Raw genomic sequence first — 25867 nt, forward strand, 5'->3', positions numbered from 1 at the left:
CTGTTAAATGTTTCACTTTCTAAGCCAGGGACGGTATGTGTAAAGAGCTCCATGGAGTGACCCGTTGTGTCGCCTGCTGCATCCTTCTCTCTTGTTGTAGTTTTTGCTGAGGAGGACAAGGAAGCGACTTGTCCCTGACCGTGAACATCCACAAGCGACGCGCTGCTTTTACATTTACCAGTTTCGGAAGAGGAGGCAAAAGAGCTAGAGGCTGAGTCTGCAATGTAAGCCAAAACTTGCTGTTGCTGCTCCGCCTTTAAAAGCGGTTTTCCTACTCCCAGAAAAGAGAGCGTTCGAGGCCTTGTGTAGCCTGACGACGAAACTGGCTCCACAGCTCCAGACTTAGGTGGAATATTTTTATCCCCACGACCACCTGATGCTCCACTACCACTACCATCATTACCAGCTGACAATGAACGCCCACGACGACCTCTTGCACCAGACTTCCTCATTGTTTTAAAATCTTAACCAAAGTAACTTTATTTGTTGCTGTCAAACAACTTACACGGTGAGCTATAACTTCAGTATGATTTCAATATCCCTTAACAGGTTGGTGAGACCACAAGGAAAATCAGGCACAATGTTACACACTCTGTTTTCTGTGGCACAAAATCACAGAGATGACACACACGCAGGACTGTCACTCAAGCACTAATGTCAATATTAATCTCCCACCTAATTTATTTTTTTTTTTTTCTCAGGGAGACTTTAGAAACCAAATAATATTAAAAAAAAAAAAAAAAAAAAAGGCTTTCTATGGCCCACAATTAGAGAGAGAGAGGTGGCACACCCAGGAGTCAAGACTGGCGCACAAGCTGAAAGGGCAATATTACTCTCCCACTGTTTTTTGTATGTTTTTTTTTTTTTTTTCAGGGAGACTTTAGAAACCAAATAATATTAAAAAAACCAAAAAAAAAATAGCCTTTCTATGGCCCACTGAATGAGAGAGAGAGGTGGCACACCCAGGAGTCAAGACTGGCACACAAGCTGAAAGGGCAATATTACTCTCCCACTGTTTTTTTATGTATTTTTTGTTTTTTAAGGGAGACTTTAGAAACCCAATAATATTTAAAAAAATAAATAAATAGGCTTTCTATGGCCCACTGAATGAAAGGGAGAGAGGTGGCACACCCAGGAGTCAAGACTGGCACACAAGCTGAAAGGGCAATATTACTCTCCCACTGTTTTTTTATGTATTTTTTGTTTTTTAAGGGAGACTTTAGAAACCCAATAATATTTAAAAAAAAAAAAAAATAGGCTTTCTATGGCCCACTGAATGAAAGGGAGAGAGGTGGCACACCCAGGAGTCAAGACTGGCACACAAGCTGAAAGGGCAATATTACTCTCCCACTGTTTTTTTATGTATTTTTTGTTTTTTAAGGGAGACTTTAGAAACCCAATAATATTTAAAAAAATAAATAAATAGGCTTTCTATGGCCCACTGAATGAGAGGGAGAGAGGTGGCACACCCAGGAGTCAAGCCTGGCACACAAGCTGAAAGGGCAATATTACTCTCCCACTGTTTTTTTATGTATTTTTTGTTTTTTAAGGGAGACTTTAGAAACCCAATAATATTTAAAAAAAAAAAAAAATAGGCTTTCTATGGCCCACTGAATGAGAGGGAGAGAGGTGGCACACCCAGGAGTCAAGCCTGGCACACAAGCTGAAAGGGCAATATTACTCTCCCACTGTTTTTTTATGTATTTTTTGTTTTTTAAGGGAGACTTTAGAAACCCAATAATATTTAAAAAAATAAATAAATAGGCTTTCTATGGCCCACTGAATGAAAGGGAGAGAGGTGGCACACCCAGGAGTCAAGACTGGCACACAAGCTGAAAGGGCAATATTACTCTCCCACTGTTTTTTTATGTTTTTTTTTTTTTTTCAGGGAGACTTTAGAAACCAAATAATATTAAAAAAACCAAAAAAAAAATAGCCTTTCTATGGCCCACTGAATGAGAGAGAGAGGTGGCACACCCAGGAGTCAAGACTGGCACACAAGCTGAAAGGGCAATATTACTCTCCCACTGTTTTTTTATGTATTTTTTGTTTTTTAAGGGAGACTTTAGAAACCCAATAATATTTAAAAAAATAAATAAATAGGCTTTCTATGGCCCACTGAATGAGAGGGAGAGAGGTGGCACACCCAGGAGTCAAGACTGGCACACAAGCTGAAAGGGCAATATTACTCTCCCACTGTTTTTTTATGTTTTTTTTTTTTTTCAGGGAGACTTTAGAAACCAAATAATAAGAAAAAAAATAAATAAATAAATAGGCTTTCTATAGCCCACTGAATGAGAGCTAGCACACACAGCAGTGGCACACAAGCCCTGACTGAGGCCAATATTTTTCTCCCACTGATTGATGTAGTGTTTTTGTGTTGAGGTAGATTTTAGAACACAAATCAAGGAAAAAAAAAAAAAAATGCTTTCTATGGCCCACTGAATGAGAGAGAGGTGGCACACCCAGGAGTCAAGACTGGCACACAAGCTGAAAGGGCAATATTACTCTCCCACTGTTTTTTTATGTATTTTTTGTTTTTTAAGGGAGACTTTAGAAACCCAATAATATTTAAAAAAAAAAATAAATAGGCTTTCTATGGCCCACTGAATGAGAGGGAGAGAGGTGGCACACCCAGGAGTCAAGCCTGGCACACAAGCTGAAAGGGCAATATTACTCTCCCACTGTTTTTTTATGTATTTTTTGTTTTTTAAGGGAGACTTTAGAAACCCAATAATATTTAAAAAAAAAAAAAAATAGGCTTTCTATGGCCCACTGAATGAGAGGGAGAGAGGTGGCACACCCAGGAGTCAAGACTGGCACACAAGCTGAAAGGGCAATATTACTCTCCCACTGTTTTTTTATGTTTTTTTTTTTTTTTTCAGGGAGACTTTAGAAACCAAATAATATTAAAAAAAACAAAAAAAAAAATAGCCTTTCTATGGCCCACTGAATGAGAGAGAGAGGTGGCACACCCAGGAGTCAAGACTGGCACACAAGCTGAAAGGGCAATATTACTCTCCCACTGTTTTTTTAGGTATTTTTTTTTTTTTCAGGGAGACTTTAGAAACCAAATAATATTAAAAAAAAAAAAAAAAAAAATAGGCTTTCTATAGCCCACTGAATGAGAGATAGCACACACAGCAGTGGCACACAAGCCCTGACTGAGGCCAATATTTTTCTCCCACTGATTGATGTAGTGTTTTTGTGTTGAGGTAGAATTTAGAACACAAATCACGGAAAAAATAAATAGGCTTTCTATGGCCCACTCAGTGAGAGATGGCACACACAGGGATGGCACTGTAGCAGAAATGCCAATCTTAATCTCCCACAAAAAAAAAAAAAAAAAAACAGGGACTGTCCTACAATTACTATCTCCCTGCAGTAATCTAAGCCAGGTATGGCAGGCAGCAATAGGAGTGGACTGATGCACAAATTAAATAAAAAGTGTGGACAAACAAAAAAGATAGCTGTGCAGAAAGGAAGGAACAAGAGGATATGTGCTTTGAAAAAAGCAGTTGGTTTCCACAGTGGCGTACACACAGCAATACAGCTATCACGGAGCCTTCTAGGGCAGCCCAATGAGCTACAGCGCTGAGGGGAAAAAAAAAAAAAAATAGCTTCCACAGTCCCTGCACACCGAAGGTGGTGTTGGACAGTGGAAATCGCTGCAGCACAAGCGGTTTGGTGGTTAGTGGACCCTGCCTAACGCTCTCCCTGCTTCTGACAAAGCGGCAGCAACCTGTCCCTAAGCTCAGATCAGCAGCAGTAAGATGGCGGTCGGCGGGAACGCCCCTTTATAGCCCCTGTGACGCCGCAGACAGCAAGCCAATCACTGCAATGCCCTTCTCTAAGATGGTGGGGACCAGGATCTATGTCATCACGCTGCCCACACTCTGCGTTCACCTTCATTGGCTGAGAAATGGCGCTTTTCGCGTCATTGAAACGCGACTTTGGCGCGAAAGTCGCGTACCGCATGGCCGACAAGCACAGGGGTCGGATCGGGTTTCATGAGACGCCGACTTAGCCAAAAGTCGGCGACTTTTGAAAATGATCGACCCGTTTCGCTCAACCCTACTTATCACTCCTAAACTCTATGTGCATAATAATTTGGAACACAGTGTAAATGGTACGAAGTATCATGTGCGGTCATTATACAGAATGGAGCATCATGTGCGGTCATTATACAGTATTGAGCATCATGTGGGTTGATTATACAGTATGGAGCATCATGTGCAGTCATTACAGTATGGAGCATCATGTGGGGTCATTATACAGTATGGAGCATCATGTGGGGTCATTATACAGTATGGCGCATCATGTGGGGCCATTATACAGTATGGAGCATCATGTGCAGCCAATATACAGTATGGAGCATCATGTGCAGTCATTATACAGTATGGAGCATCATGTGCAGTCATTACACAGTATAGAGCATCATGTGCAGCCAGTATACAGTATGGAGCATCATGTGCAGTCATTATACAGTATGGAGCATAATATGCAGTCATTATATATACAGTATGGAGCATCATGTGGGGTCATTATACAGTATGGAGCATCATGTGGGGTCATTATACAGTATGGAGCATCATGTGCGGTCATTATACAGTATGGAGAATCATGTGGGGCCATTATATAGTATGGAGCATCATGTGCAGTCATTATACAGTATTGAGCATAATGTGGGGTCATTATACAGTATGCAGCATCATGTGCGGTCATTATACAGTATGGAGCACTGTGTGGCCATTATACAGTATGGAGCATCATGTGTGGTCATTATACAGTATGGAGAATCATGTGGGGCCATTATATAGTATGGAGCATCATGTGCAGTCATTATACAGTATTGAGCATAATGTGGGGTCATTATACAGTATGCAGCATCATGTGCGGTCATTATACAGTATGGAGCACTGTGTGGCCATTATACAGTATGGAGCATCATGTGCAGCCAATATACAGTATGGAGCATCATGTGCAGTCATTATACAGTATGGAGCATCATGTGCAGTCATTATACAGTATGGAGCATCATGTGTGGTCATTATACAGTATGGAACATCATGTGCGGTCATTATACAGTATGGAGCATCATGTGTGGCCATTATACAGTATGGAGCATCATGTGTGGTCATCATACAGTATGGAGCATCATGTGTGGCCATTATACAGTATGGAGCACTGTGTGGCCATTTTTTTTGTTTATAATTATTGTATATGAAACAGTGTGATCAGCAGTGCTAAATGGGTGTGGTTGGGACGTGGATATGGATGTGACTAATTATGAATGGGTGTGGTCAGAGGCGTGGCCTAAAATTTGCCCCTTTGTCCCTCTTTCCCATCTTCAAAAGTTGGGAGGTATGCTGCACCTGATACCCCAATACTGAGCCACTGCTGCCGTATGTGTCCCTATTGCTGCCACTGATACCCCAATGCTGAGCCGCTGCTGCCATATGTGTCCCTATTACTGCACCTGCTGTGTGGTTCTCTGTGCCTTCTAAATTCTAAAGTACCCCTCTATAATATAGTAATGCCAGGTGCAAGTGCCCTAAAAAACAGTGCCCATATTTTGCCCCTTAGAAAGTAAGAGTATATGAACACGTTGTGGATTTGCCTGCGGATCCGCAGCGGATTTGGCCCTGCGGCTCCGCAGCAGTTTTCCATGCATTGTACAGTACCATGTAAACCTATGAAAAACCAAATCCGCAGTGCACATGCCGCAGAAAATTCCGTGCAGAAATGCAGCAGTTTATTTTCCGCAGTATGTCAATTTTTTGTGCGGATTCCGCAGCGTTTTACGCCTGCTCCTCAATAGGAATCCGCAGGTGTAAAAACACAGGTAAAATCCACACAAAAAAGGCTGCAAACCCAGGGTAAATCTGCGGGTAATCCACAAGTAAAGCACAGTGCGTTTTACCTGTACAGTATAATGCACTACCCATAGGCCTGTATAGTATAATACATTTCCCATAGGCCTGTATAGTATAATGCACTCCCCATAGGCCTGTTCAGTATAATGCACTCCCCTTAGGCAGTCAGTACAGTATAATGCACCCCCATAGGCCTGTATAGTATAATAATAATAATAATTTTTATTTATATAGCGCCAACATATTCCGCAGCACTTTACAATTAAGCGGGGACATGTACAGACAATAAATTCAGTATAAGTTAAGACAATTTAAAAATTTAAACAGTGACATTAGGGGTGAGGTCCCTGCTCGCAAGCTTACAATCTACAAGGAAGTAGGGGGGACACAATAGGTGAAAAGTGCTCGTTATTTCTGGTCTGGAAATTATAATAAATAGGGATTTTCATATAAAAGCTGCATGATCCGGTCATCAGCCCGTGTGTTTAAGTGCAATAGTCAAGTATCAAGTGCAGTTATCATGTGCATGGAGGGTGTGGAGACAGATGAATAGTAGGGTGCAGATTCAGAGTAATATTTGGAAGGAGGGAACAGGGCAAAGTTAGTTTACTGAGTAGTTTATGTGGTAGGCTTGTTTGAAGAGATGGGTTTTTAAAGCGCGCTTGAATAGGTCGGGGCTAGGTATCAGTCTGATCGTCTGTTGAAGTGCATTCCAGAGAGCTGGCGCAGCACGAGAGAAGTCTTGGAGATGGAGGTGCGAGGTTCGGATTACGGGGGGATGTTAGTCTTAGGTCATTTGTAGAACGGAGGTCACGTGTAGGGCAATAGACAGAGATGAGAGAGGAGATATAAGGCGGTGCAGAACTGTGGAGGGCTTTGTGGGTGAGAGAGATGAGTTTGTACTGGACCCTGTAGCGAATGGGTAGCCAGTGTAATGACTGGCACAAGATGGAGGCATCGGTGAAGCGGCTGGACAGAAATATGACTCTGGCTGCCGCATTCAAGATGGATTGGAGAGGAGAAAGTTTGGAAAGAGGGAGACTGATCAGAAGAAAGTTTCAGTAGTCCAGACGAGAATGAATAAGAGCGACAGTAAGAGTCTTAGCAGTTTCAAATGTGAGAAAAGGTCGGATTCTGGAGATGTTTTTAAGATGCAGGTGACAGGAGTGAGTGAGTGATCGGATATAGGGAGTAAAGGAAAGTTCGGTGTCGAATATGACCCCAAGACAGCGGGCTTGCTGTTTGGGAGTTATGGTTGAACCTTCCAGGGTAATTTCGATGTTGGGTAGAGTCAGGTTCGTAGAAGGGAGAAACACAAGTAGTTCAGTTTTGGAGAGATTTAGTTTCAGATAGAGGGAGGACATGATGTTAGAGACAGCAGACAGACAATCCTTGGTATTTTGAATTAGAGTGGGGGTGAAGTCAGGGGAAGAAGTGTATAATTGGGTGTCGTCAGCATAGAGATGGTACTGGAACCCAAATCTGCTGATTGTTTGTCCAATAGGGGCAGTGTATAGAGAGAAAAGGAGGGGGCCCAGGACTGAGCTCTGCGGAACCCCGATAGTAAGGGGACGAGGAGAGGAAGAGGAGCCAGCAAAAGATACAGTGAAGGAGCGGTCAGAGAGGTAGGAGGAGAACCAGGAGAGGGCTGTGTCCTTGAGACCTATGGAGCGGAGCATAGTGAGAAGGAGCTGGTGATCCACAGTATCAAATGCAGCAGATAGATCCAGGAGAATCAGCAGAGAGCAATGACCTTTGAATTTAGCAGTTATTAGATCATTAGAGACTTTAGTGAGGGCAGTTTCAGTGGAGTGTAAAGAGCGGAAACCAGATTGAAAGGGGTCAAGAAGAGAGTTATCCGAGAGATAGCAGATTAGACGGGAGTGGACCAAGCGTTCCAGGAGTTTAGAGATGAAGGAAAGGTTAGAGACAGGTCTGTAGTTAGCCATGCAGTTCTGGTCCAGGGATGGCTTTTTAAGTAAAGGGGTAATGATGGCATGTTTAAATGAGGAGGGAAAGATACCTGAAGAAAGAGAGAGGTTAAATATTTTAGTCAGGTGAGTGGTGACCACTGGTGAGAGAGACTGCAGGAGAGGTGAAGGAATGGGGTCACTATTGCAGGTTGTAGGCCGAGCAGAAGTGAGGAGCTTGGAAACTTCTTCTTCTGAAACAGGCTCAAAGATGTCTAATGAGTTTCAGGTGCGGCAGGGAAGGGGATCCAGGCACTGAGGAGATTGGGCTGAGATATCCTGATGCATGTGGTTAATTTTTTCTAGGAAGTGGCCAGATCCTCACCACTGAGGTTCGTGATGGGGGCCTGTTATGATACCAGTGGCTTAGGATCACAAATCTAACCAGCTAAGTCAGAGATTATAGGACAAGCTCTGGGGATGTGGTAACTGGACTGACCGCAAACCTGATTCTAACCAAACACACTAAAGGTAGCCGTGGAACGTTTTCTGAAATCCTAGACGTCTCTTCACGGCCTGAGAAACTGACTACCCCTAAAGAGAAAGTATAGACCTCACTTGCCTCAGAGAAATACCCCAAAGATATAGAAGCCCCCCACAAATAATAACGGTGAGTTAAGAGGAAAAGACAAACGCAGAGATGAAACAGGTTAAGCAAATGAGGCCCGCTAATGCTAGATAGCAGAAAATTAGCAAGGGATCTGTGCGGTCAGTAAAAAACCCTATGCAAAAATATCCATGCAGAGAATGCGAGAACCCCCACACCAACTAACGATGTGGGGGGAGCAACTCGGCACCCCAGAGCACCAGCAAGCAGGGAAATCACATATTAGCAAGCTGGACCAAACACATCATATACTAGGACACATCTTGAACACAGATGAGCAAAAATAAGCAAACAAAACTTAGCTTCTCTTGGAGAGACTGATAACGGATGTAGACAGGAGCAATCAGAATAGCACTGAATACAATGACAGCAGGCAACCACTGAGAGTCCAGGTGAACTAAATAGGAACCAGCTAACAGATAACGAGACAGCTGATCCAACCTCAGACCTGCAGAATGACAAAAGAGCCACCAGAGGGAGCCCAAAGACAACACTCACACAGTACCACTTGTGACCACAAGAGGGAGCCCAAAAACAGAGTTCACAACAGTACCACCCCCTTGAGGAGGGGTCACCGAACCCTCATCAAAACCCCCAGGGCGATCAGGATGAGCCACATGGAAGGCATGAACCAAATCAACCGCATGAACATCAGAGGCGACAACCCAGGAATTATCCTCCTGACCATAGCCCTTCCACTTAACCAAATACTGAAGCCTCCGTCTCGAAATACGAGAATCCAAGATCTTCTCCACCACGTACTCCAATTCGCCCTCAACCAGCACCGGGGCAGGGAGCTCAACAGAAGGAACCACAGGCACCACATACCTCCGCAACAAAGACCTATGGAACACGTTATGAATGGCAAACGACGCTGGGAGGTCCAAACGAAATGACACCGGGTTAAGGATTTCCAAAATCTTATAAGGACCGATGAAGCGAGGCTTGAATTTAGGAGAGGAAACCTTCATAGGAACATACCGAGAAGACAGCCATACCAAATCCCCAACAACTCCCGATTACCAACATCATAATTCCGCTCGGCAGGCGAAAACTTTCTTGAAAGGAAAGCACAAGGCTTCATCACAGAGCAATCAGAGCTTCTCTGCGACAAAACAGCCCCTGCTCCAATCTCAGAAGCATCAACCTCGACCTGAAAAGGAAGAGAGACATCAGGCTGACACAAAACTGGAGCCGAAGAAAACCGGCACTTCAGCTCCCGAAAGGCTTCCACGGCCGCAGGAGACCAATTAGTCACATCAGAACCCTTCTTGGTCAAATCCGTCAAGGGTTTAACCACGCCAGAAAAATTAGCAATGAAGCGACGGTAAAAATTAGCAAAACCCAAGAACTTCTGAAGACTCTTAACAGATGTAGGCTGAGTCCAGTCATGAATAGCCTGGACCTTGACTGGGTCCATCTCAATAGTAGAAGGAGAAAAAATAAAACCCAAAAAGGAAACCTTCTGTACTCCGAAGAGACATTTTGAGCCCTTCACAAATAAGGCATTAGCACGCAGGACCTGAAATACCATCCTGACCTGCTTCACATGGGACTCCCAGTCCTCAGAAAAGACCAAAATGTCATCCAGATACACAATCATAAATTTATCCAGATATTCTCGGAAGATGTCATGCATGAAGGACTGGAACACAGAAGGAGCATTAGAGAGTCCAAAAGGCATCACCAAGTACTCAAAATGGCCTTTGGGCGTATTAAATGCTGTTTTCCATTCATCCCCCTGCTTAATACGCACAAGGTTATACGCACCACGAAGATCTATCTTGGTGAACCAACTGGACCCCTTAATCCAAGCAAACAGGTCAGATAATAATGGCAAAGGATACTGAAATTTGACCGTGATTTTATTTAGAAGACGATAATCTATACAAGGTCTCAGAGAACCATCCTTCTTGGCCACAAAAAAGAATCCTGCACCAAGAGGGGAGGAGGACGGGCGAATATGTCCCTTCTCTAAAGACTCCTTTATATAACTCCGCATTGCGGCATGTTCTGGTACAGACAAATTAAAAAGTCGTCCCTTAGGGAACTTACTACCAGGAATCAAATTTATAGCACAATCACAATCCCTGTGAGGAGGCAGGGCACCGGATCTGGGCTCATCAAATACATCCTGGTAGTCCGACAAAAACTCAGGGACCTCAGAAGGAGTGGAAGAAGCAATTGACACCAAAGGAGCATCGCCATGAATCCCCTGGCAACCCCAACTTGAATCAGACATAGCTTTCCAATCCAGAACTGGATTATGGGCCTGCAGCCATGGCAGACCCAAAACGACCACATCATGCAGATTATGCAGCACAAGAAAGCGAATCACCTCCTGATGTACAGGAGTCATGCACATGGTCACTTGAGTCCAATACTGAGGCTTATTCTCAGCCAATGGTGTAGCATCAATACCCCTCAGTGGAATAGGGAATTCCAAAGGCTCCAGGACAAAACCACAGCGCCTGGCAAACGACAAATCCATCAGGTTCAGGGCAGCACCTGAATCCACAAAAGCCATAACCGTGTAGGATGACAAAGAACAAATTAAAGTAACAGACAAAATGAATTTAGGCTGTATAGTACCAACGGTGACAGATTTAGCAATTTTTTTTACGCGCTTAGAGCATGCTGAGATAACATGAGTTGAATCACCACAGTAAAAGCACAACCCATTTTGACGTCTATGATTTTGCCGCTCAATTCTGGTCAGAATTCGGTCACATTGCATAGACTCAGGTCTCTGTTCAGAAAACACCGCCAGATGGTGCGCAGACTTGCGCTCCCGCAAACGCCGATCAATCTGAATGGCCAAAGCCATTGAGTCACTCAGACTTGCAGGCGTGGGGAACCCCACCATAACATTCTTAATGGCTTCAGAAAGACCTTCTCTGAAATTTGCAGCCAGGGCACACTCATTCCATTGAGTAAGTGCAGTGCCCCAGAGTCCTGGTCGTTGCAGTACTGTGGCTCCGCCGCTAAGGGGGGCTATGGTACGTCTGATGGCACTGAAGGAGTTCATCTGACCAGGTATCACAGACACCAATACATTTCACAGTCTGGCCTCCAGGGGGAGCTAAGGGTACTATTCATTAGGCCACTCCTCTCAGTCTGGTAAAACTGGGGGTTAGGCAGGAAGTGAGAGAGAACGCTGACTGGGTTGGAACCAGGCAACACCTTGTGGCAGAGGGTGTTGTAGGGGAAGATTCGGTAGGGTCCCTGTCAGGGGTGGGATCCTGACAGAGGCCTGGCAATCAGAGAGAAAGCTACGGGACCGCGCCTGCACTTCATAGCGGCGGTGCCCTAAGAAAGGACAAGAAGCGAGATTTATTGTGCTGAGTGAGAAACGAGATCAACGCAACAGGGAGAAATACCAGTAGGAGTCGTGCTGTTAGACCGAGGCAACATCCTACTGAGGCGTAAATAACCGGTGGCCGGAACGCCGAGGAAGTACAGAGCTCTAGGCATTACTTCAAACCAACGGCAGGACAGAGAGCTATAGGCTGGCTGTCTCACCTACATCACCTACGCAGACATAGGGGGCAACCTTTGGAGAGGGGCGACTCTAGGGTCCCGGAAGAGCCTTCCCGTCATACGGGTGCGTCCTACCATAAGATCTGGGGGACGAGAATAAGAAGAACATCAGAATTGAGTTGTTGTGAGGGAACTTCAGAAACAGACACAACAGTTGTGGGGACTATCCCGTAAGCACAGCAGGGGAGGACCACAACACACAAGCGCTAGAAGGAAGGCACAGATTTCCACCTGCAACAGGAACTCTGGAGGTGCCATCGGACCGGCCGGACTTGGGCAGCCCGGTTAACCGTATTCCGGACTGAGGACCCAGAAGCCTTCAGTAAAGAGGTAAAGAGACTGCAACCTTGTGTCCTCGTTATTAACTGCGACCGGCACTACACCGCACCACCACCACCATCCACATCTATTACTGTACGCCCCTCAGCAGGGTCACGGACCGGGTCAAGCCACCGTGACAACCGCAGAGCAGAGACTCGGAAGCCCGGTACCGGTTACCCCTCGGCCCTGCGGCAGTGGGGGCGCTACAACTTGGCGTCACGAACAGGATCTACTTAAGCCTGAAGAATCAGGTCATGTGTGCCTTGGAACTGTGATTTATTATACTTGGACTGTGACTTATTGCAAAGACTGTGCTGTGCCCCTTGCAGCCAAAATCCGCCGCCATTATAGCGCTGAGGAGAGCGCAGGAGAAGAAGAAGGGCGTGGAGTGGGCGTAGACAAGCTGGAGAGCGCGAACAACAATGGCCGCCCAGTCTAAATATTTCTGCACCGTGAGGACGTGTCCGTCAGCAGCCGAGATCCGCCTCCTGATTCTCAATGGTGGGCGGAGGCAGAGAAAACGAAACCGCCCACGAAGGAGAGAGCGGGAAAAGGACCAGGAAGAAGAAGTCAGCGACATGGAGGACGCGATGGCCAGCCGCCCGGAGCCGGAGCGTGGGGTCAGAGCCGAGGGCTCCCCCAGCTACCCGGAGAGGCACCGCAGCCAGACCTCCACAGTTGACGGTGACCTCCTGCAGATTGGAGCGGACGAGCTGATCCACCAACTCCTGCAGACGCAGCTGAGCACTGAGGCCGGGTGGAAGAAGACCTTCATCGGGAGCCTCACCAGACGTCTGTCGGCAGCCTCGTCTGGTCCGGAGCAGGAAAGAAGTTCCAGCGCTCCAAAGCCAGAAAGCAAGGCCCTGCCAGAAAGCGAAATGCTGCAAACGGAGATGACAACGCCGCAGCGCAAGGCCCTGCAACCAGCGCTCCAGATCCCAGCGGAGACAGAGCAGATCGGCACCGGAGGGACCGCATCTGAAGCAGGTATGAAGAATGACCCTGCCCCGCCAGCAGAGGACCTGCTGATAGGCCCCGTCGCGGCACCCCCGCTCCCTGGGACCTATAGACTCCGGCGCCTTACACCCTGGGATCGGGCCACGGGTATAGAGCACTTCTTAAAGGCCCCGATCTGGCCGATCACCTTGCCGGGCGAGGTCTATGCGGAGCTACGGCCGCCAGAGCGAGAGTAAACCTCGATGCCATGGATATGTAAATAGTTAACTGTTTGTTTCCCTGCTTTTGCTGCTAAAACCCGTCTAGGGTTACTCTTAAAGGGATCCCTTTGTTGACCCGGGATCCCTATTGTTTTTGTATATTTTCTACTTTTTGCACCAGTTATCAAGAACTGCTGAATCATGAACAATGCATGATACAAACTCCTTGTATATAGTTTGCACCTTCTTAAAGGTGCTCTCTACTGGTTTTATATAAAAGACGGACTCTTTGCGAAGATACGGTTCTTGGAACTTGCACTGGAGTCCTTGCTGCATACGGACTTGCAGCTTGAGAAGTTGCACTACCTCATAGAGACTTGGTCCCCTCTTAAAGGGGATGTTCACATCTTGCACTTATATACAGTGTTGCCTTAAGAAGGTTAGATGGCAATAATGTCTTGAAAGAAAAAGTAATGATGCTAATATGAAGAAGTTATATGTATGAAGAAGTTATATGTAGCCAACTAGTTGATTGTAAGAAATGTTTGCTAATGTGTTAGAGAATGAGGACAGAAAGTGAACCCGTACGGGGTTAGTTAGTGAGTCCTCCTAGGAGCCATACAGAGATGGCTGAGTGATCTTAAACTGAAAGAAAAATGATATGTTCTATACTGTGTATAGTAGTGGAAGGACAGTAGGCCCGGGCGGAAAGGGGCGGTCCTGTAACAGAAAGGAGAGGCAGTAGGCCTGGAGCGGTTAGGACAGGCGGTCCTGCAGACTTAAAGTAGGAGAATGTAAAAATGTTCAGTAACCTTATAATGTGATTATAAGAAGGTCTTTAGTGGATTCAGCAGGTACGTCCTTAAAGTCAAAGTTGGATTAGTGTTCAAAATTTTGCACTTAGTAGAATACCCGGTTGGGTAAGAAAAGTTATTTATAGTAAAGTTATTTAAAAGTATTTAACCATGTTTGTAACGTTCAAGTGTCCTCACCTCCCATAAAGGGAAGCTCTGTTAAAAAGTTTACTTGTACTTGCATTTTCAAAATTGTATGTCTTTTTGCTGACATGTATTGTTGTTTTCTTCCCAGTCCAGGAGTACTGGATTTAACCGGGGGGGAGTGCAGTGCCCCAGAGTCCTGGTCATTGCAGTACTGTGGCTCCGCCGCTAAGGGGGGCTATGGTACGTCTGATGGCACTGAAGGAGTTCATCTGACCAGGTATCACAGACACCAATACATTTCACAGTCTGGCCTCCAGGGGGAGCTAAGGGTACTATTCATTAGGCCACTCCTCTCAGTCTGGTAAAACTGGGGGTTAGGCAGGAAGTGAGAGAGAACGCTGACTGGGTTGGAACCAGGCAACACCTTGTGGCAGAGGGTTTTGTAGGGGAAGATTCGGTAGGGTCCCTGTCAGGGGTGGGATCCTGACAGAGGCCTGGCAATCAGAGAGAAAGCTACGGGACCACGCCTGCACTTCATAGCGGCGGTGCCCTAAGAAAGGACAAGAAGCGAGATTTATTGTGCTGAGTGAGAAACGAGATCAACGCAACAGGGAGAAATACCAGTAGGAGTCGTGCTGTTAGACCGAGGCAACATCCTACTGAGGCGTAAATAACCGGTGGCCGGAACGCCGAGGAAGTACAGAGCTCTAGGCATTACTTCAAACCAACGGCAGGACAGAGAGCTATAGGCTGGCTGTCTGACCTACATCACCTACGCAGACATAGGGGGCAACCTTTGGAGAGGGGCGACTCTAGGGTCCCGGAAGAGCTCCGAGCCTTCCCATCATACGGGTGCATCCTACCATAAGATCTGGGGGACGAGAATAAGAAGAACATCAGAATTGAGTTGTTGTGAGGGAACACGAGGAACAGACACAACAGTTGTGGGGACTATCCCGTAAGCACAGCAGGGGAGGACCACAACACACAAGCGCTAGAAGGAAGGCACAGATTTCCACCTGCAACGGGAACTCTGGAGGTGCCATCGGACCGGCCGGACTTGCGCAGCCCGGTTAACCGTATTCCGGACTGAGGACCCAGAAGCCTTCAGTAAAGAGGTAAGGAGACTGCAACCTTGTGTCCTCGTTATTAACTGCGACCGGCACTACACCGCACCACTACCACCATCCACATCTATTACTGTACGCCCCTCAGCAGGGTCACGGACCGGGTCTAGCCACTGTGACAACCCCAGAGCAGAGACTCGGAGGCCCGGTACCGGGTACCCCTCGGCCCTGCGGCAGTGGGGGCGCTACATAAGCACCGACCATTTCCGAAATTTTTGACAATACACCTCAGCTTCATCCTGGCCCTGAGAGAGAGCCAGCAAGGCCTTTTCTGCCTGGTTCTCAAGATTAGGTTCCTTATAAAGCAATCCAAGCGCCAGAAAAAACGCATCCACATTCAGCAATGCAGGATCTCCCGGCGCCAGGGAGAAAGCCCAATCTTGGGGGTCGCCACGTAACAGGGAGATAACAATTCTAACTTGCTGAGCGGAATCACCAGAGGAACGAGGTCTCAAAGAAATAAATAATTTACAATTATTCTTAAAATTCAGAAACCTAGATCTATCTCCAGAAAACAACTCAGGAATAGGTACTTTTGGCTCAGACATAGGACTGTGAACAACAAAATCCTGAATGCTTTGCACCCTTGCAGCAAGATGATCCACACTAGAAGTCAGACTCTGAATATCCATGTCTGCAGCTGAACTCAAAGCCACCCAGAGATTAAGGGGATGAGAGAAGCTGGACAGACTGCAGCAAAGGGAGAGGAAAAAAAAAAAAATTGTACTCAGGACTTCTCTATCTTCTCTTCTCTTATCCCACTTCTGCGATGCATTAAACACTTTTCAGGCCTGCTGTACTGTTATGATCCCAGTGGCTTAGGATCACAAATCTAACCAGCTAAGTCAGAGATTATAGGACAAGCTCTGGGGATGTGGTAACTGGACTGACCGCAAACCTGATTCTAACCAAACACACTAAAGGTAGCCGTGGAACGTTTCCTGAAATCCTAGATGTCTCTTCACGGCCTGAGAAACTGACTACCCCTAAAGAGAAAGTAAAGACCTCACTTGCCTCAGAGAAATACCCCAAAGATATAGAAGCCCCCCACAAATAATAACGGTGAGTTAAGAGGAAAAGACAAACGCAGAGATGAAACAGGTTAAGCAAATGAGGCCCGCTAACGCTAGATAGCAGAAAATTAGCAAGGGATCTGTGCGGTCAGTAAAAAACCCTATGCAAAAATATCCACGCAGAGAATGCGAGAACCCCCACACCAACTAACGATGTGGGGGGAGCAACTCAGCACCCCAGAGCACCAGCAAGCAGGGAAATCACATATTAGCAAGCTGGACCAAACACATCATATACTAGGACACATCTTGAACACAGATGAGCAAAAATAAGCAAACAAAACTTAGCTTCTCTTGGAGTGACTGATAACGGATGTAGACAGGAGCAATCAGAATAGCACTGAATACAACGACAGCAGGCAACCACTGAGAGTCCAGGTGAACTAAATAGGAACCAGCTAACAGATAACGAGACAGCTGATCCAACCTCAGACCTGCAGAATGACAAAAGAGCCACCAGAGGGAGCCCAAAGACAACACTCACACAGTACCACTTGTGACCACAAGAGGGAGCCCAAAAACAGAGTTCACAACAGGGGCCTGTACTTTAGGTTTCAGCAGGGAGTTTAAGGTTTCAAAAAGTCGTTTTGGGTTGTTGGATAGTGAGGTGATGAGGGTGGTGAAGTAGGATTGTTTGGCCAGAGAAAGGGCAGAGTTATAGGTTTTGAGCATGAACTTAAAGTGGAAGAAGTCTTCTGCTAAGAGAGATTTTCTCCACTGCCGCTCTGCACATCTTGAGCAACGCTGAAGAAAGTGTGTTTGCACAGTGTGCCAGGGCTGCCATTGTCTGTGTCGGGTCTTTCTGCGTGTAGAAGGTGCTGCTTCATCCAGGGCATTCTTCAGTGTAATATTGAAGTGTGACAATGCTAAGTCTGGACAGGAGAGGGAGGAGATGGGGGCTAAGGATGTGTGGAGGTTGTCTGTTATGATCCGGTGGTAGGATCACCAAACTGACCTGATAGGTAAACCAGAATATTAGGACGAGCTCTGGGGATGTGGAAACTATACTGACCGCAACACTGAACCTATCCAAAACACACTAAAGGCAGCCGTGGAGCATTACCTAAAAACCTAGACGCCTCGTCACAGCCTGAGGAACTAACTACCCCTAGAGAGAAAGCCAAGCCTGAGAAATGACCCCAAAGTTTAGACAGCCCCCACAAATAATAACGGTGAGTTAAGGGGAAAATACAAACGTAGTAATGAAAAACAGGTTTAAGCAAATGAGGCCCGCTAATGCTAAATAGACTGAAGATAGCAAGGGATCTGTGCGGTCAGTACAAAAACTATCAAAAACTATCCACGCAGAAAATACAAGAACCCCCACACCGACTCACGATGTGAGGGGCGCACTCTGCACCCCAGAACTTCCAGCAAGCAAAAAATCACATATAATCAAGCTGGACTGAACTCATCATATAATGAAACATATTTTCAAGAGAAAAATGAGCAAACATGAACTAGCAAGACTTAGCTTCTCCGGATGGAGACAGGTCACAAGGAAGTCCAGAGAGATCAGAACCAGTACTGAATACAACGACAGCAGGCAACAAACAAAGGTGCAGGTGGAGTTAAATAGGAACCAGCATAGCAGGAAATGAGGCAGCTGAGCCCATCTCCAGACCCGCAGTATCGCTAAAGGCCACCAGAGGGAGCCCAGACGGAATTCACAACAGTTGTCCATAAGCTGCTGGGTATTAATGGTACGTGTATTCCGATAAGTGTGGTAAGTGGGGGTGTCCTGGGTGAGGACAGAATTCTTGACGGAGAAGGAAAGAAGGTTGTGATCCGAGAGTGGGAGAGTGGAGTTAGTAAAGTCGTGCAGCGATCCGGGATGGGAGAATGTTATGACCCCAGTGGACAGGGTCTCAGAGGAACGTGTAAGTCTGCGAGATTCAAAAATCCAGCTCATAGGGCTGTGGTAACTGGGTTGACCAAATAGCTACTCCTAACGCCAACACTAGAAGTAGCCGGGGATCATGCCTACGGTGATCGCTAGATGACTCGCGCCAGCCGGAGAATCTAACTACCCCTAGGAGAAGAAAACAAAGACCTCTCTTGCCTCCAGAGAAAGGGACCCCAAAGCAAGATACAAGCCCCCCACAAATAATAACGGTGAGGTAAGAGGAAATGACAAACACAGAAATGAACCAGGTTCAGCAAAGAGAGGCCAGCTTACTAATAGCAGAATATAGCAAGATAACTTATCTGGTCAACAAAAACCCTATAAAAATCCACGCTGGAGATTCAAGAACCCCCGAACCGTCTAACGGTCCGGGGGGAGAACACCAGCCCCCTAGAGCTTCCAGCAAAGGTCAGGATACAGATTGGAACAAGCTGGACAAAAATACCAAACAAAACAAAAGCAAAAAGCAAGGAAGCAGACTTAGCTTGAAATACAGGAACCAGGATCATAGGACAAGAGCACAACAGATTAGCTCTGATTTCAACGATGCCAGGCATTGAACTGAAGGTCCAGGGAGCTTATATAGCAACGCCCCTGAACTAACGGCCCAGGTGAGGATATAGGAAAAGACAGAAGCTCCAGAGTCAAATCACTAATGACCACTAGAGGGAGCAAAAAGCAAAATCACAACAGTACCCCCCCCTTAGTGAGGGGTCACCGAACCCTCACCACGACCACCAGGGCGATCAGGACGAGCGGCGTGAAAGGCACGAACTAAATCGGCCGCATGAACATCAGAGGCGACCACCCAGGAATTATCTTCCTGACCATAGCCCTTCCACTTGACCAGGTACTGAAGCCTCCGCCTGGAGAGACGAGAATCCAAGATCTTCTCCACCACGTACTCCAACTCGCCCTCAACCAACACCGGAGCAGGAGGCTCAGCAGAAGGAACCACAGGCACAACGTACCGCCGCAACAAGGACCTATGAAACACGTTGTGGATAGCAAACGACACAGGAAGATCCAGGCGAAAGGATACAGGATTAAGGATTTCCAATATCTTGTAAGGACCAATAAAACGAGGTTTAAATTTGGGAGAGGAAACCTTCATAGGAACAAAGCGGGAAGAAAGCCACACCAAATCCCCAACACGTAGTCGGGGACCCACACCGCGGCGGCGGTTGGCAAAGCGCTGAGCCCTCTCCTGTGACAACTTCAAGTTGTCCACCACAAGATTCCAGATCCGCTGCAACCTATCCACCACAGAATCCACCCCAGGGCAGTCAGAAGGTTCCACATGACCCGAAGAAAAACGAGGGTGGAAACCAGAGTTGCAGAAAAACGGCGAAACCAAGGTGGCGGAACTAGCCCGATTATTAAGGGCAAACTCAGCCAATGGCAAGAAGGTCACCCAATCGTCCTGATCAGCAGAGACAAAACACCTCAAATAAGCCTCCAAAGTCTGATTAGTTCGCTCCGTCTGTCCATTAGTCTGAGGATGGAAAGCAGACGAAAACGACAAGTCAATGCCCATCCTACTACAAAAGGATCGCCAGAATCTGGAAACGAACTGGGATCCTCTGTCTGACACAATATTCTCAGGGATGCCGTGCAAACGAACCACGTTCTGGAAAAACACAGGAACCAGATCGGAAGAGGAAGGCAGCTTAGGCAAAGGAACCAAATGGACCATCTTGGAGAAGCGATCACATATCACCCAGATAACAGACATGCCTTGAGACACCGGAAGATCAGAAATGAAATCCATGGAGATATGTGTCCAAGGTCTCTTAGGGACAGGCAAGGGCAAGAGCAACCCGCTGGCACGAGAACAGCAAGGCTTAGCTCGAGCACAAGTCCCACAGGACTGTACAAATGACCGCACATCCCTAGACAAGGAAGGCCACCAAAAGGATCTGGCCACCAGATCTCTGGTGCCATAAATTCCTGGGTGACCTGCCAACACCGAGGAATGAACCTCGGAAATGACTCTGCTGGTCCACTTATCAGGCACAAACAGTCTGTCAGGTGGACAAGAATCAGGCCTATCAGCCTGAAATCTCTGCAACACACGTCGCAGATCTGGAGAAATAGCTGACAAGATAATACCATCCATAAGAATACCAACAGGTTCAGCGACTCCAGGAGCATCAGGCACAAAGCTCCTGGAAAGAGCATCGGCCTTCACATTTTTTGAACCTGGTAAATACGAGACAACAAAGTCAAAACGGGAGAAAAACAATGACCAGCGGGCCTGTCTAGGATTCAGACGTTTAGCAGACTCGAGATACATCAGATTTTTGTGATCAGTCAAGACCACCACACGATGCTTAGCACCCTCGAGCCAATGACGCCACTCCTCAAATGCCCATTTCATGGCCAACAACTCCCGATTGCCCACATCATAATTTCGCTCCGCAAGCGAAAACTTCCTAGAGAAAAAAGCGCAAGGTCTCATAACAGAGCAACCAGGGCCTCTCTGCGACAAAACGGCCCCTGCTCCAATCTCTGAAGCATCCACCTCAACCTGAAAGGGAAGCGAGACATCAGGCTGGCACAAAACAGGCGCCGAAGTAAACCGACGTTTCAACTCCTGGAAAGCCTCCACGGCAGCAGGAGCCCAATTAACCACATCGGAGCCCTTCTTGGTCATATCCGTCAAAGGTTTCACAATGCTAGAAAAGTTAGCGATAAAATGACGGTAGAAGTTAGCGAAACCCAAGAACTTCTGAAGACTCTTAACTGACGAGGGCTGAGTCCAATCAAGAATAGCTCGGACCTTGACTGGGTCCATCTCCACAGCAGAAGGGGAAAAAATGAACCCCAAAAAGGGAACCTTCTGTACACCAAAAAGACACTTTGAGCCCTTGACAAACAAAGAATTTTCACGCAAAATTTTAAAGACCATCCTGACCTGCTCCACATGCGAGTCCCAATTATCAGAAAAAAACAGAATATCATCCAGATAAACGATCAAAAATTTATCCAGATAGTTCCGGAAAATGTCATGCATAAAGGACTGAAAAACTGAAGGGGCATTAGAGAGCCCAAAAGGCATCACCAAGTACTCAAAATGACCTTCGGGCGTATTGAATGCGGTTTTCCATTCATCCCCTTGCTTAATGCGCACAAGGTTGTATGCACCACGAAGGTCTATCTTGGTAAACCACTTGGCACCTTTAATCCGGGCAAACAAGTCAGACAACAGCGGCAAAGGATACTGAATTTTGACAGTGATCTTATTTAAAAGCCGATAGTCAATACAAGGCCTCAAAGATCTGTCCTTTTTAGCCACAAAAAAGAATCCCGCACCAAGAGGGGAAGAAGACGGACGGATGTGTCCTTTCTCCAGAGACTCCTTGATATATGAACGCATCGCGGTATGTTCAGGTATCGACAGATTAAACAGTCTTCCCTTAGGAAATTTACTGCCTGGAATCAAATCTATTGCACAGTCACATTCCCTATGAGGAGGCAATGCACTGGACCTGGACTCGCTAAAGACATCCTGATAATCAGACAAATACTCCGGAACTTCCGAAGGCGTAGAAGAAGCAATAGACACAGGCAGGGAATCCTCATGAATACCATGACAGCCCCAACTAGACACTGACATAGCCTTCCAGTCAAGGACTGGATTATGGGTCTGTAACCATGGCAGCCCCAAAACAACCAAATCATGCATTTTATGTAGAACGAGAAAACGTATCACCTCGCGGTGTTCAGGAGTCATGCACATGGTAACCTGTGTCCAATACTGCGGTTTATTTTCTGCTAATGGCGTAGCATCAATACCCCTAAGAGGGATAGGATTTTCTAATGGTTCAAGAATAAAACCACAGCGCTTAGCAAATGAGAGATCCATAAGACTCAGGGCAGCACCTGAATCTACAAACGCCATGACAGGATAAGATGACAGTGAGCAAATCAAAGTTACAGACAGAATAAACTTAGGATGCAAATTACCAACGGTGACAGGACTAACAACCTTAGATATACGTTTAGAGCATGCTGAGATAACATGTGTAGAATCACCACAGTAGTAGCACAAGCCATTCCGGCGTCTATGAATTTTCCTCTCATTTCTAGTCAGGATTCTATCACATTGCATCAAATCAGGTGTCCGTTCAGACAACAACATGAGGGAATTTGCGGTTTTGCGCTCCCGCAACCGCCGGTCAATTTGAATAGCCAGGGACATGGTATCATTCAGACCTGTGGGAATGGGAAAACCCACCATAACATTCTTAATGGCCTCAGAAAGGCCATTTCTAAAATTAGCGGCCAGTGCACACTCGTTCCAATGTGTCAGCACGGACCATTTCCGAAATTTTTGGCAATATACCTCAGCCTCGTCCTGGCCCTGAGACATAGCCAGCAAGGCTTTCTCTGCCTGAATCTCAAGATTGGGTTCCTCATAAAGTAAACCGAGCGCCAGAAAAAACGCATCAATATCAGCCAATGCCGGATCTCCTGGCGCCAACGAAAAAGCCCAATCTTGAGGGTCACCCCGTAAGAATGAAATAACAATTTTTACTTGTTGAGCAGAGTCTCCAGACGAACAAGGTTTCAGGGACAAAAACAATTTACAATTATTCCTGAAATTCCTAAACTTAAATCGGTCTCCTGAAAACAGTTCAGGAATCGGAATCTTGGGTTCAGACCTAGGATTTCTGGTAACATAATCTTGTATACCCTGCACACGAGCGGCAAGCTGGTCCACACTTGTAATCAAGGTCTGGACATTCATGTCTGCAGCAAGCTTAAGCCACTCTGAGGTAAAGGGGAAAAGAAAAAAAAAAAAAAAAATGAGAGAGGGAAAAAAAAACTCAAAATTTTCTTTCTTATAATCCCACTTCTGCAATGCATTAAACATTTAATACTGGCCTGGCATACTGTTATGACCCCAGTGGACAGGGTCTCAGAGGAACGTGTAAGTCTGCGAGATTCAAAAATCCAGCTCATAGGGCTGTGGTAACTGGGTTGACCAAATAGCTACTCCTAACGCCAACACTAGAAGTAGCCGGGGATCATGCCTACGGTGATCGCTAGATGACTCGCGCCAGCCGGAGAATCTAACTACCCCTAGGAGAAGAAAACAAAGACCTCTCTTGCCTCCAGAGAAAGGGACCCCAAAGCAAGATACAAGCCCCCCACAAATAATAACGGTGAGGTAAGAGGAAATGACAAACACAGAAATGAACCAGGTTCAGCAAAGAGAGGCCAGCTTACTAATAGCAGAATATAGCAAGATAACTTATCTGGTCAACAAAAACCCTATAAAAATCCACGCTGGAGATTCAAGAACCCCCGAACCGTCTAACGGTCCGGGGGGAGAACACCAGCCCCCTAGAGCTTCCAGCAAAGGTCAGGATACAGATTGGAACAAGCTGGACAAAAATACCTAACAAAACAAAAGCAAAAAGCAAGGAAGCAGACTTAGCTTGAAATACAGGAACCAGGATCATAGGACAAGAGCACAACAGATTAGCTCTGATTTCAACGATGCCAGGCATTGAACTGAAGGTCCAGGGAGCTTATATAGCAACGCCCCTGAACTAACGGCCCAGGTGAGGATATAGGAAAAGACAGAAGCTCCAGAGTCAAATCACTAATGACCACTAGAGGGAGCAAAAAGCAAAATCACAACAGGAGAAAACCAGGTCCAGAATATTCCCATCCTCATGCGTAGGAGAATTAGTAAACTGTGAGAGGTTGAATGAAGAAGTTAGAGAGAGAAGATGAGAGGCAGATTGGGAGAAGGGATCATTGATGGGGATGTTAAAGTCTCCCATGATGAGGGTGGGGATGTCACAGGATAGAAAGTGAGTAAGCCAGGTGGCAAAGTGGTCTAGAAACAGGCGGGAGGAGCCGGGAGGGTGATAAACAACTGCCACCCGCAAGAAGGGCTTAAAGAGTCTGACGGCGTGGACTTCAAAGGAAGGAAATGTAAGTGAGGAAACCGGGGGGATGACCTGGAAAGCACATTGTGATGAAAGGAGCAAACCAACACCCCCACCCTGTCTGTTCTCAGGTCTGGGGGTATGTGAAAATTTCAGCCCACCAAACGAGAGAGCAGCAGCGGCGGTGGTGTCTGAATGCTGGATCCAGGTTTCTGTAATAGCCAGGAGGTTAAGGGAATTGGAGAGGAAAAGATCGTGAATGTAAGTTAGTTTGTTACACACAGACCGTGCATTCCAGAGTGCACATTGGAAAGCTATAGGAGAAGGCATGCAATGAATGTTAATGAGATTAGCATGGTTTCTATATGTAGCTGGAGGAGAGTAATGTATGCTGGTAGAGGGGGGGCCAGGGTTTGGGGAAATGTCACCTGCAACTAGTAGAAGGAGAAAAAACAGAAAGAGCAGGTGGTGGGATGATTTGTATGAGCATTTTGAGTGCTGCATGGCGGTAGTGGCTGGCTTGGAGTGGGTAAGACATGTCAGTAGAGCCTCAGAGTTATACATGGGAGAGGGGAGAAGGGAGGGGTGGATATAGAGAGAGTGCCCAGAATGTGTTAAAGGGCGGGCGAGTTGTGAGAAAGCAGAAGTAAAAACAAATAAGAAGCAGATTGATATGATCAATGCAGAATGTAGTATGACTGACCAGGAAGCATGTTTGTTAGAATAACTTATGCACCTTACCTGTCTCCTGCCCAACTGCCATTGTATAACTGCCATGCACTTTATACCGTTGCACTTAATATCTGTTGCACACGCGAACCCGCACGCGTCCTATCCCAGCCAGACTAAGGGTACCGTCACACAGTGCCATTTTCATCGCTACGACGGCACGATTCGTGACGTTCTAGCGATATCGTTACGATATCGTTGTGTCTGACACGCTACTGCGATCCGGATCCCCGCTGAGAATCGTACGTCGTAGCAGATCGTTTGAAACTTTCTTTCGTCGTCTAGTGTCCCGCTGTGGCGGCATGATTGCATCGTGTGACACAGGTTGTATACGATTTGCGCACAGTAACCAACGGCTTCTACATCGCAAATACGTCATGAAATTATCGCTCCAGCGCCGTGTATTGCAACGTGTGACCGCAGTCTACGACGCTGGAGCGATAATCATACGACGCTGCAACGTCACGAATCGTGCCGTCGTAGTGATGAAAATGGCACTGTGTGACGGTACCCTAAATATATATGAAAGGAAATGACTGCTAGCTTCAGAAACCAAATGGCCACAATCAGCAATTAACCAATTAGCATAAGGCCCTAGCAGGCGTTACTATGCAGGGTAACCAACCAATGCTGAACAAGGCCATAAAACAGTGGGAAAGAGGAAGAAAGAAAAAAATATAGCTTTGAACACTTTAAATCAGAAAACAAAAACAG

At 46.4% G+C, this 25867-nt stretch overlaps 1 long non-coding RNA gene across 1 annotated transcript in view; it reads right to left on the reverse strand.

Moving 5' to 3' along the window:
* The window catches only part of LOC143818062 (uncharacterized), an 82378-nt gene extending 57125 nt beyond the window's left edge, over positions 1–25253 (reverse strand). Inside the window, exon 1 of the long non-coding RNA XR_013224306.1 lies at positions 25166–25253. This is a non-coding gene — a long non-coding RNA (uncharacterized LOC143818062). The remainder of the gene's footprint in view (positions 1–25165) is intronic.
* Positions 25254–25867: the final 614 nt, after the last annotated feature.

Source organism: Ranitomeya variabilis, chromosome 1 (assembly GCF_051348905.1).
Source record: "Ranitomeya variabilis isolate aRanVar5 chromosome 1, aRanVar5.hap1, whole genome shotgun sequence".
In the NCBI taxonomy this organism is placed as follows: Eukaryota; Metazoa; Chordata; class Amphibia; order Anura; family Dendrobatidae; genus Ranitomeya; species Ranitomeya variabilis.